General features: G+C 44.0%; 1 long non-coding RNA gene across 1 annotated transcript in view; it reads left to right on the top strand.

Annotated features, from left to right (window-relative positions):
* The first annotated feature begins 461 nt into the window (after positions 1-461).
* LOC142571186 (uncharacterized) overlaps positions 462-12,248 on the top strand; it is a 58,377-nt gene continuing 46,590 nt past the window's right edge. Inside the window, exon 1 of the long non-coding RNA XR_012825790.1 lies at positions 462-740. This is a non-coding gene — a long non-coding RNA (uncharacterized LOC142571186). The remainder of the gene's footprint in view (positions 741-12,248) is intronic.

A 12,248-nucleotide genomic window follows, 5' to 3' on the forward strand; every position in this document is an offset into this window, starting at 1 on the left:
GCAGTGAAGGTCACCTAACGCTTGTTATTTAGTAACAGTGTGTTTAGATTGGTATCTATATAGGGCATTTAAGGCATGGTCCTGCAGCTCGTATTAGCAAATAAGAAACGCAGTGCCCTGCTCGGGCGCAAGATATTCATGGATGCAGTGCCGTATTGGCTTTCCTGCTCAAGCTTTTCCGAATGTACATAATTACTACAATCGTCAGATCCATGTGACAAATAAACAAAGAAACAATTAAAAAACACATAAAGAAAGATATGTGAGAAATAGTCACCCTACATTGTACAAAAAGGCACAACGTGTTATTTAAATGTTACCGCTTTGTCATTCGTCAAGAATCAGGGAAAAGTTCACTCTGGCATATGCATCTTTTTTTTTGCCATTTGGATACTGCGCAGGGAACTTGGGTCATGACATCTACAACGACTCTGTGACGAAGCACTTGTTTTGAGCAGATGCGTTCGCTAGAATGTAAGAGAGAGCACTGCTTATTACTTCCCTAAAAGGAAAGCGGCCTGTTAATAGATAAGACAGTTTGGACAATATTTAGCTTCGTTTAGATGGGCGTGCATTTCTCTTAAACCTCTGAGGAAAGTAACCGGCATCAATAGTAAGCAATGTGCGTTACGAGCATGTACAATGCAGGTGTATGTCGTTCAATAACAGTTCTAGTGCTCGCACTTGTCTGCATAAGAGTGAGTGCCAATACCAGTTACCGCGAAACAGATGCAAGAAAGGTATTTACGCTTTGCTTTCTTGGTACCTCAACCCACTTGAGTTGTCGAAATGTGCTCTTTGATAGAACCTAAGCCCGTGCTGGCGACATGTTAGCTAATTTTCGTTGCATCATTCTTTCATGTGCGAAAGCGGTTAAACCGAATCGCAGTGGAGTCAACATCCCATGAAACTGTTGCAGTTGGCTCACTCGCTGCGTTGGCTTAGTGACCAGGGCGTTCTGTTGCTGAGTATGAAGTCGCAAATTCTATTCGTGTGTGCGGCGACGGCGATTCAATACGGCCGTTATGCTGAAAAATTCGTGCGCGTAAATTTCGGTGCACGTTAAAGAACCACGTGCGGCCTAAACTAATCTGGAGCACATCACTATGGCGACTCTCATAGCCCACTGGGCAGTTTCAGGATCGTAAACCATACAATTTAAGCCTACTGTTTCTTCGAAAAAGGAACAAGTAGTTCATGCCCTGGCGATTCTCTCGAGTGTAAAGAGAAGTGCTCTAGATCTTTATATTCAGGAACGTTGCAGTAATTAGAGTAAGTTTGTACTTTACAAAACTCCTTAAGCATTTTCTGCCAATACTGATAGTAAGCTAATGTACAATTTTACGTATGCTTCCTCTATTTCTACTTGTGCAATAATTTATCGTGCTGAAGTACGACTAATTTGCTTTTTTTCATTAGTCAGTGGCAAACGCTACAAGCGACTATTAAAATATTCTGTGCGTCCCTTGTCAATTAGTATTAAGCTAGAAAAATAGTTCAATAAATTAAGATCTATTACATCGATGTAATAAATTTTTGTTGGCACTGCAGAAAGCGCTCTGTGCGGGTGTTGCGAAATGCGTTTTTTTTTTCAAACTTGTTTTTCACACTTTTCTCACTTTAATTCTTATTCTTTCAGTGCCTTTAAAAATAATACGAAATAGGAACCAATGTGATAAGAGTTTGTCAACAATGCGCACTGTAGGGTGGAGCATAAACGTTCGCGAAAGATAGTGGTCATCAATGTACTTTGTGAAAACAAATTATGCGACACCATTTCATTTTCTTTATTATATCCTGATAACCCCAAAGGTATCCGAGAAAGGAGTGGAGTAAAAAAAGTAAAAAGGTTACAAAACAATAAAGGACAGCAGGAAATCACGCAGTGATAGTGATGTGAAGTCCGAAGTGACGGTGTCGATCATGGCCGTGCGAAATGGTGCGTGGTCTCAATGGCAAACATCGCGCCGGGAATGTGCTTCCATTCTTGACAGGTCCTGGGACTCGTGAGAAACCCTAGTGCAACACTGCAAACCTCCAATTTTGTGATGATGATCAACGCGAGGAGATATATGGGTTGGGTATAAAATAAGATTTTCGGCCGCATATGAGTTCTAGAAATATATTTTACGAAACCGAGTTGCGGAAGCATTTACGACGATAAGAAAGCCGTGGAAGTTTCAGTATGTTTCTCACAGAAGTTACGCTTGCCGTACGGTTATAATTGCTTAAGATAAAGCGGGAGGCACTATTTTGAACACGTTCGAGTGACTGCGCTGGTGTTTCAGCATACGTGTCCCAAATTGATAAAGTGTCATTTTGCGTCTAATTAATGTCTTCTACAAAGTTAACTTTAATAATGAGGGAGGGGTAGAGAAGTTTCGACGGATGTAACCTAACATGCGATTACATTTATTGATAACGCTGTCGATGTGTAAAGACCAGGAAAGTGTAGACGTTAAATGAAAACCTTGGCATCTGTAATACGTAACAGCTTCCATGGTAGCACTAAACAACCTTCAAGTAGAAGCAAGCAATAATTATAACTCATTACGAACTACCTTTACTTCTTTAGAAAGGGCGCATGCAGTTCCTAAAAGAGCAGTCCCTTGCATTATTCGTATTAAACGACAATATAGTAAGAGATGCACTTTATTAACCACTTATAATGTTATATGGCGCTGATCTGAGTACTGGAAACTCATGAGCGGGAACGCTTCAGATTTTCAGCAGTGTCGCAAATACGGTCGTACCCATTTCGCTGAAACTCGTTCCGAAAAATGCACAGATGAAGATATATATACATATATATATAAATATATATATATATATATATATATATATATATATATATATATATATATATATATATATATATACATATATCTATCATTGCCATTCCACGGATAACTGCCCCAACCTTGGCGCTCGACCATCAGCGACTTCTTTGAAAAAAATTAGAGGGCTATTTATTTAAAGCAAGAAGACTTTCTGTAAAACTTTTCTGCGAAAAAAAATTTTTTCAGCACGGCTAAAAACATGTGCAGTTTTTTACAAAGTATGAGCCGTAAAACGCATTGTTAAGAAATGTTCACTCCTTAAATTAGGCGAGCACACGATTCTTCCTTGAGAATGAAGATAGGCTATTCACTCTAAAAAAGGTGTTATTGATCTTTACGTTTCCGTGAGTTCTTTATACGGCCACTAAATATGGAAAATATGGTGCATATTAGGATTTTTTTTTGTAGAAAGATAATTTTTACCGAAAGCTTATATTTCACGGTAACTAATTCCCAGCAAGTTGTATTGTAAGAGAAAAATAATTAGGGACGAATATAACGTGAAATGGCCTGTACAGCTGGCGACAAATTTACAAAAAAGTTAGTTTTAGCATACGTTTAGTCGTAAATTTAGCATGGAGGTGTTCGGGGTAAAAATACGCTAAATAGCGTATTCGATAGAAACATGCCCTGCCTACAAACTGAGAACCACTTATTAAATTATTTTACGTGGTAAGCAAGAAAAAAAAATGAATTTGTGTTACACCGGTTTCTGTGCTTGCGCGTGTTTTCCCTTCGTAGGAAAGCGTTCTAGCGGTAAGCAGAACTTGCGCGGACACTAAATTTCCTGATTCGATGGAGGAACATCTAGACAAGACAATCGGCTCCTAAAGTTTTTATTTGAGTGGTTCTATTAGAAATTATTAGCCTAGCCAATGAAAAACGCGAGGCCCATTAGAGCGAACTTAACCGGATCTCGCCGTACACCGACGACCTGCATAGCATCGCCACGCGGCATCGGAAAGTTACGCCGGCGAGTACAGAGTGCACACTAAGATTTAGAAATGGGCGAAAACTTTTAAAATAAGAAAACAATGTGTTGCTTTATCACGGCAAATATGTAGCAAATATCAGCCAACACAATCGTGTTTTAGCGACCATGTGGGCAATGATGTGAGAGGAGTGATGTCGACTAGTCATTAAATGTTTTGGCATGCTTAACTTCAAACTACTGCATTTAAGAAGATTATGGAAAGAAATAAATACGTTTAGTTGTTCGCCCTCTCTGTCTTTCTTGTAGTTAGATGGTAAATTCAGACCGAATGAGGCAGTCCGCTGACCTTTGTGCAGCGCAAGATTTAACATCCAGTCTTCGATAACTGAAGAAAGAAATGGGAAGGCTCGTTCGAGCTATCGAATGTAAATATGTTGCGCATCGAATTAGCGGATCTGCAGCACGCCGGAGCAGTTGGGCGCGAAGTTTGAGCTTGCATTCTTGCGAAGCGCTGGAAGTGTGTGGTGCCGATGCGCGTCAAAACAAAGACTACTAAACTTTTGTAGCAGTTTTAGTGAAGCAAACGCGCTCCTGTTTTTTTTTCCGTGGCACGTTGAAGAAGACGACGAAGAGCGACGCCATGCTTGGTTGATTGTATATGTTGCTGGCTGAGAGAGAGAGAGAGAGAAAATCAACTTTTACTGAGCCCTTAATCAACGTTGGTGCACGCTGGCGCCAGATGGGGTGAAACCTTCTTCTCAGGTCCCATATGCGTCCAGCAGTTCCTGGCCTCTACCCGCCAGCGCGAGCTGGGTCGATAGGTCTGGGCTGGACAACAAGGCCTTCCATCACTCGGGGAGTGGGGCTGGGGAGGGTGGGGGGTAGGGATAGTGGAGGATTCTTGAGCTTAGTGCACTTTGCAAGAATGTGTGCTAGAGTACCTTCCGATTGTCTGCAAAATGGGCATGAAATGTCATGCTCTGCTGGGAACATCTTGTGCAAGAGCATGGGATGCGCTAGCGAGCCCGCTTGCGCGCGTCGCGCGATCGTTTGCTGCCTTCGGTTGAGTTGCGGATGCGGACGGGGAAGCCTACATCTGCCGCCTCTGCACATTTGGGTGATGTCTTTGTAATTTGTCACGGGGTGCGGTAGCTCTGGCTCGTCCTCGGCCCGGATTGATAGTTCTCGGGCATAGTGGTCGGCGAGTGCGTTGCCTTCCACTTGCGAGTGAGCCGGGACCCACACGAGCTCAATGGCCCGTCCCGGTGATATGCGTGTTCTGAGGATCGCTAGTACCATGGGAGAGATGTTACCCTTGCGATAGCTTGCGTAGGCGGTCTTCTTATAGCAATGTTCAGAATAAGTTAAGAATGATGTCTCTTATGCATTAACAGGCCACAATAGCTGCTTTAAATAAAAGGAGGGAAATTTCAACTACAAATATTTCCGGTACTTACAGCGACAATGTATTTCTGTAGTGAGGCTAGCAAAACATGAGAAATTTGACGGTGGCTGACACTCACCCTCAAAGACCCAACAGAACTTTCAAGCTTACACACCACACTTCAAATTCAGCATTTTTCGCGAACAAGATGTGCTGCGAAAAAGACATCGGCGGAAAAATCTTCTCAGTTTTCAGAGACCGAGAGTTGCAGCGGAAGCTTCGTGAGCGTGGTTGCTATGGCAATGTTGACATTTGGGGTACCCGTCCCAGCACTGCTTTGCGAAAAACAGCACGTGACTTCCACCATACTCTCCCCAATACGTTCGTGTTGGTCGGGCCCTGTCCTGGGTTTCCTTCCTCCATGTCGGATGCAATAAACGTGTGCGAAATCAATAGCATGCGTTCTATATTCCTGCGATCCGACATATGAAATAATGAGTGCGACCACTCTAAACACGCATTTACAAAAATACTATTAAGCACAACCGCGAAGAAAAGTATTTGATGCCTTTCTTCTATAACTCAAAAGTGGAACAGTCAAAACTGTAATCCTCTAAACGGATCTGCATGAGAATTTCCACGCTTCAGCATATATAGTCTGACTTCTCTGTCAGATACCACCAGTAACAGTTCGGATGTTTTGCTAGACTCAGTACAGAAATACATTGTAGTGTTAAGTACCGGAAATATTTGCACTTGAAATCTCCCTCCTTTTATTTAAAGCAGTTATTGTGGCCTGGTAATACGTAGGAGACGTCATTCTTAACTTATTCTCAACATTGCTGCAAGAAGACCACAAGGGGAAGTGCAAGCACTGAAATATACTAGGTTTTGTGTGAAAAAATATAATGCATATCAAGAGCATAGCAGCGCGTTTCAGGATTATAGCCACAAAATTTTTACAGTCGATAACTCGAACGAGCCTTCCCATTTCTTTTTTCAGTTATCGAAGTGGAGATGTTAAATCCTGCGCTTCACAAACATCAGCGAACTGCCGCATTCGGCCTGAATTTAACATTTACCTACAAGAAATACAGAGAGGCCGAGCGACTAAACATATTTATTTCTTTCCATCATCTTTTTAAATGCAGTAGTTAGAAGTTAAGCATGCTAAAACATTTAATGACAAGTCGACATCACTCCTCTAACATCATTGTGAACATGGTCGCTAAAACACGATTGTTTTGGCTGATATTTGCTACATATTTGCTGTAATAAAGCAACAGATTATTTTCTTATTCACAATGTTTTCGCCCATTTCTAAATCTTAGTATGCACTCTGTACTCACCGGAGTGACTTTCCGATGCCGCCTGACGACGCTATGCAGGTCGTCGGTGTATGGCGAGATCCGGTTATGTTCGCTCTATTGGGTCTAGCGTTTTTTATTGGCTAGGCTAATATTTTCTAACAAATCACTCAAGTAATAACTTGAGGAGCCGATTGTCTTGTCTAGATGTTCCTCCATCGAATCAAGAAATTTAGCGTCCGCGCAAGTTCTACTTACCGCTAGGACGCTTTCCTACGAAGAAAAAACAAGTGCAAGCACAGAGACCGGTATAACACAAATTCAAAAATATTTTTCTTCCTTAAAATAAAAAGTAATTTGATAAAAGTCTCTTAGTTTGTAGACAAGGGATGTTTCTAATCAGTACACTGTTTAACGTATTTTTACCCCGACCACCTGAATGCTAAATTTGCGACTAAACTTAGGCTAAAACTAACTTTTTTGCAACTTTGTCGCCAGCTGTACAGGCCATTTCACGTTATAATCGTCCCAAATTATTTTTAGCTTACAGTACAACTTGCTGGGAAGTAGTTACGATGAAATACAGCCTTTCTGTAAAAGTTATCTTTCTGCAAAAGAATTCCCAATATGCACCAAATTTTGCATATTTAGTGCAGTATAAAAAACTCACGGAAACGCCAAGATCAATAACACCTTTTTAAAGTGAAAAGCATATCTTCATTCCCAAGGGAAAATGGTGTGCTCACCTAATTTAAGAAGCGAAAATTTTTTCACAAGACCTTCTACGACTCATACATTCGAGCTTTCTAAAAAGCTTCATATGTTCCTAGATGTGCTGAATTTTTTTTTCGGAAAAAAAATGTTTTACAGGAAGACTTCTTGCTTTAAATAGAAGTGCTCAATTTTTTTTAAAGAACGCGCTGATGATCGAGCGCCAAAGTTGCGACAGTTGGCGTGGAATGACCCGTATAAACACACACACACACACACACACACACACACACACACACACACACACACACACACACACACACACACACACACACACACACACACACACACACACACACACACACACACACACACACACACACATATATATATATATATATATATATTCGAGGGAAAAAGGAAACCATGGGGTGAGATTTGTTTAGTAATGACAAAATAAAGCCAACATAGAATGAGGCCAACGAAAGCACCGGTGAAGTTACCTGTGACTGAAATTTCAATGTAGAAAATAATAAAGGAAAGGGAAACCAAAGCACTCAACAAGATAACTCCGCGCTGGTTGAAGCCGAAACCACCATTTACGCATTACGCTTGGCGTCATTGGGTAGCATACGCGGGTTTATTAGTCGCGTGCCTGCTGCCCTAAGATCAGGTGTCACTTGATCTTAAACATGAATTGTTTCGTAATCTGTGGTTTACGTGATTCAACGTCACTGGAGGTGATTGAGCTCAAGAGCGGGGAACTTTGAGGAAAGTGGTGCGATATGTTTAAAGAGGGAAAGGACCGCGACTTCAGACTGGACGTGATGAAGGGGTGGACAGTACGAGCGGTTAGTTACCGCTCGTCCAGTCTACTCCTTCGTCACAACCCCTCTGAAGTCGCGGTTCTTTTCCTCTTTGAGATGAGTGAGCTATCGTCTCTCTGAAAGAGAATAGAAGCGGCAGAAAATTCTGCTCGTGGAAAAAGATACTGAAATATAATAAAGAGATAAATAGAAGAAAAAAAGAAAGCGATGGAAGAAAAGAAAAAAAAACAAAGCACTAACTAGGTTATGTTACCTATAGCATGGAGCTGGGCAGGGCGAATAGATGGTAAAGCTCCCTCTGAAACCTTCATGCCTATTGGTAGCAATGTCTTGAACTTATGGGTCAGGTATAAGTCTGTATTTTCTATCTCGCCTAGAACCAAAATTTCACTGTAGAGCATAAGTTCATCAAGGTTATGGCCTAGTTGGCTGAAATGCTCGACAATGGCTCCATAAAGATTTGCGCATGTGCATGGCTTCCCAGTATTGTAATGACACAAAAATATTGTAATCAAACCAGCGGACAAAGGCTGCAGTATCGTAATCTGTCCTGCTGAAAAATACAAAAGTCAGGCCACCAAGCAACTGAGCACCCACACCCATTACAGAAAACCCGAATCTAAGCAACTTCAGAGAACAGCAATCTTGGTCAAAGCATAATAGGGCAGTCCCTGTTCTGCAAACAAATCACGCAAACTGAATATGGCGTCATGATGCCCAAAAGCAAAGCAGCAGACCGCTTATATCTTCTTCAAATGGGTAAGGTTCCCGTAGAATAAATAGTTACAGCCAAAATCCCAGGTCGGCTATAATGTCTAATAACAACTACCGACTCACTACCTAGATTAATAGATCGCCAGCTGAGAAACATCTTCACCACCTTGCCATCTTTTTTCAAGACATGGCCCACAAGTTTCCTATATCTACGAGATCATCGCCAAACAAATCCTTTCCGACCACGCTATTTTAGCCAGTTTAGGTCTTTCTATCCTTTCCAATAACATACCCGTGATTGAAGGAAGTGATGCCGTATCGAAATCCCTCTCAGTCAATCCCCGAGCCCACGCTGATTCACTTTACCTGTCACTTCTTAGGTTTGTTCTCACGCTCAACTATTTCGAATTCGATTGTATGCACTTCGTGGAAATTTTCGGCACTAGCATGCGAACACCATTTACTCTTACGTATGCCAACATTTTGATAGGACAGATTGAAGGATACCTAATAAAATCATGTCCTTTATAACCCCAGAGCTGTGTGCGTTACATTGACGACATACATATACATATATATATATATATATATATATATATATATATATATATATATATATATATATATATATATATATATATATATATATATATATATATATATATATATATATATATTGTAAGCACTATTAACGTACTTCGTCGTTTTCATTTGTACATAGCCATCATCATCTTCTTAGTTCTTCGACTTCTTCGCGCGTGAGCTGGGGGCGTTGCCTTTTGTGGAATAAACAGCGCTGGACAACTCGATCGGTCTCGGTATTATAAAGTGGTGGAGGTACGTCACGATCCCGACGTCCTCTCGCGTTCCCGTCCTCCCTGGAGCTCCGTTCCGGTCGCCGCCTGCACCCAGCTACCCCTACAACCATGGACACTTCCAACCCCGGCCCTTCCGGCGCCTCAAACCCTACCACACAGACGACCCCACCTGCGGCGCCCTCTTGGACTGTGACGAGCCCTCAGCGCGATCCCCCTGTCTTTGCGGGACTCCGCGGTGATGACGTAGACGATTGGATCGACCACTACGACCGCGTGAGTTCTTGCAACAAGTGGAACGACACCCAGAAATTGAGGCACGTCGCCTTCTACTTGACCGGTGTTGCAAAGACGTGGTATTTCAACCACGAATCCGACATCGCGGATTGGTCCACGTTTACCTCGAAGCTGCGGCAAATCTTCGCTTCCTCGTCTGGCCGTGCAGAAGTCGCCAAACAGAAGCTGGGAACGCGCCGCCAACTTCCCGAAGAGTCTTACACCTCATACATAGAGGATGTCTTGGCTCTGTGCCGCCGTGCGAATCCTAGCATGACGGAAGCCGAACGCGTTCGCCACATCTTAAAAGGCATTGGGCCTGTCGCGTTCAACGCCTTAATCGTTCCAAATCCGGCTTCTGTCCAAGACATCACTTCAACGTGTCAACGCCTCGACGAGCTGCAGTCTATTCGTCTTCCACATGAGAGCAGCGATCCTCAGGTTCCTCATTCTCCAGATTTACGTGCTCTTATCCGCACCATCATCCGCGAGGAGCTTCAACTACAAGACCTACAGCGTCCCCCTGCTGCCTGCGCAACAACCCCCACCTTCGCCTTGCGCGAGGTCGTACAGCAGGAGTTGACAGCGATGACTACACCCACGACGCATCTTGCTCCGGTAGCGCGCTCCACACCTACCTACGCGGATGTTGTTTTGATACCCACCCCTACCGTGACTTCCGTGCCTACTGGCGTTTCCTATGACCATTTAGCTTCGATGGGAACCAGAGCACTTGCTGCGCCATCGTACCCTCAGTGGCGTCCACCTCGTCCGGTTTGTTTTTACTGTGGCATACGCGGCCATATATCTCGCTTCTGCCGCCGGCGCCAGCAGGATGAAAGGCGAGGCTATGCTGAGCACGAAAGAGACCGCAGTCGCCGATCAGACGACTACTATCCCGGACCGCACTCGTTCCCTCAACAGCGTTCTCCGTCTCTACCAGCTGCTCCCAATCTGCCTCATAGTTCCCGTTCGGCCAGACGTCGTTCTCCATCCCCTTACCGGCGCTCTACATCACCGCTTCGTCCCACTTCCCATTTTGTCGACCAGCACTCGGAAAACTAACTGTTGCAGTTTTTGGAGGGGAAACTGCTTCTTATCGGTCTTCAAAAATTCCTCCTGTTCGCCCGGCCAACATGCTTTCTGTGACTGTCGAAGGTGTTCCCGCGTCAGCTCTCATCGATACCGGTGCCGCCGTTTCTGTTCTTCGGAGTGATCTGTGTTCCCGGCTCCGTAAAGTAAAAACGCCTTATCTTGGACCTATTTTGCGTGGTGCTAATAATGCATTCATTCACCCTGACGGACAGTGTACTGCTCGTGTTCTCACCGACGGCATACGCCACCACATCGAGTTTATCATCCTTCCAACGTGCATCCATGAACTTATACTTGGTTGGGACTTCCTACATTCTGCTTCAGCCGTCATTTCATGTAGAGAGGAAGTTGTCCACATCACGGATACAGAGCTTGCTCCTGTTGCGGACTCTTCACTTTCATGCGCGAACTTGGCCATCGCTGCAGACTACGTCCTGCGTCCTGCTCACGAAGACGTTGTAGCCGTGACATCCAGTCAGATCGCCGATGGAGACGCCCTAGTCGCCCCTTCTTCCCGCTGTACTTCTCGCGGAATTCTCATTGCCACCTGTCTCGTCCGGTTTTCACGCGGCCGCGCCCTTCTGTCTGCTTGCAACACGACCCCAGATCCTGTGATGCTGCCCAAACGGATGACTGTGGCAACCCTCGCCGACACTCAACCTATCTCTCTAGTCACGCTTTGCCCTTCTTCATCGCCAGCACCAACCTCAGGTTTGGATGATTCTTTCCCTCCTCCAGCCATTCTTGGTTCTGACCTAACAGCCGCGCAATCCGAAGCCTTAATGGTGGTCTTGGCTAAACACAAAGCCTGTTTCGATAGCTGTTCCCCTGTGTTGAGCCAAACTCCTGCGGCTACGCACCGCATCGAAACCGATGGTTCCGCTATAATACGACGACGCCCCTATCGTGTATCGCCGTCCGAACGAAAGGTCATTGAACAACAGGTCGCTGACATGCTTGCGCGGAAGATAATACGACCTTCATCTAGCCCATGGGCGTCTCCCGTGGTCCTGGTAAAGAAAAAAGATGGCTCAGTTCGCTTTTGCGTGGATTATCGAGCGCTCAATAAGATCACACGCAAGGACGTATATCCAATACCTCGAATTGACGACGCTTTGGACACGCTACAAGGGGCGGAGTATTTCTCCAGCCTTGATCTTCGATCAGGGTACTGGCAAATTCCGATGAACGGGACTGACAAAGAAAAGACCGCATTCGCTACACCGGATGGCCTTTATGAATTTAACGTGATGCCTTTTCGCCTTTTTAATGCTCCTGCCACATTTGAGCGCATGATAGACAACGTACTTCGTGGTCTAAAATGGAAGACATGCTTCTGTTATCT

This window comes from Dermacentor variabilis, chromosome 2 (genome assembly GCF_050947875.1).
Source record: "Dermacentor variabilis isolate Ectoservices chromosome 2, ASM5094787v1, whole genome shotgun sequence".
NCBI classification, from domain to species: Eukaryota; Metazoa; Arthropoda; class Arachnida; order Ixodida; family Ixodidae; genus Dermacentor; species Dermacentor variabilis.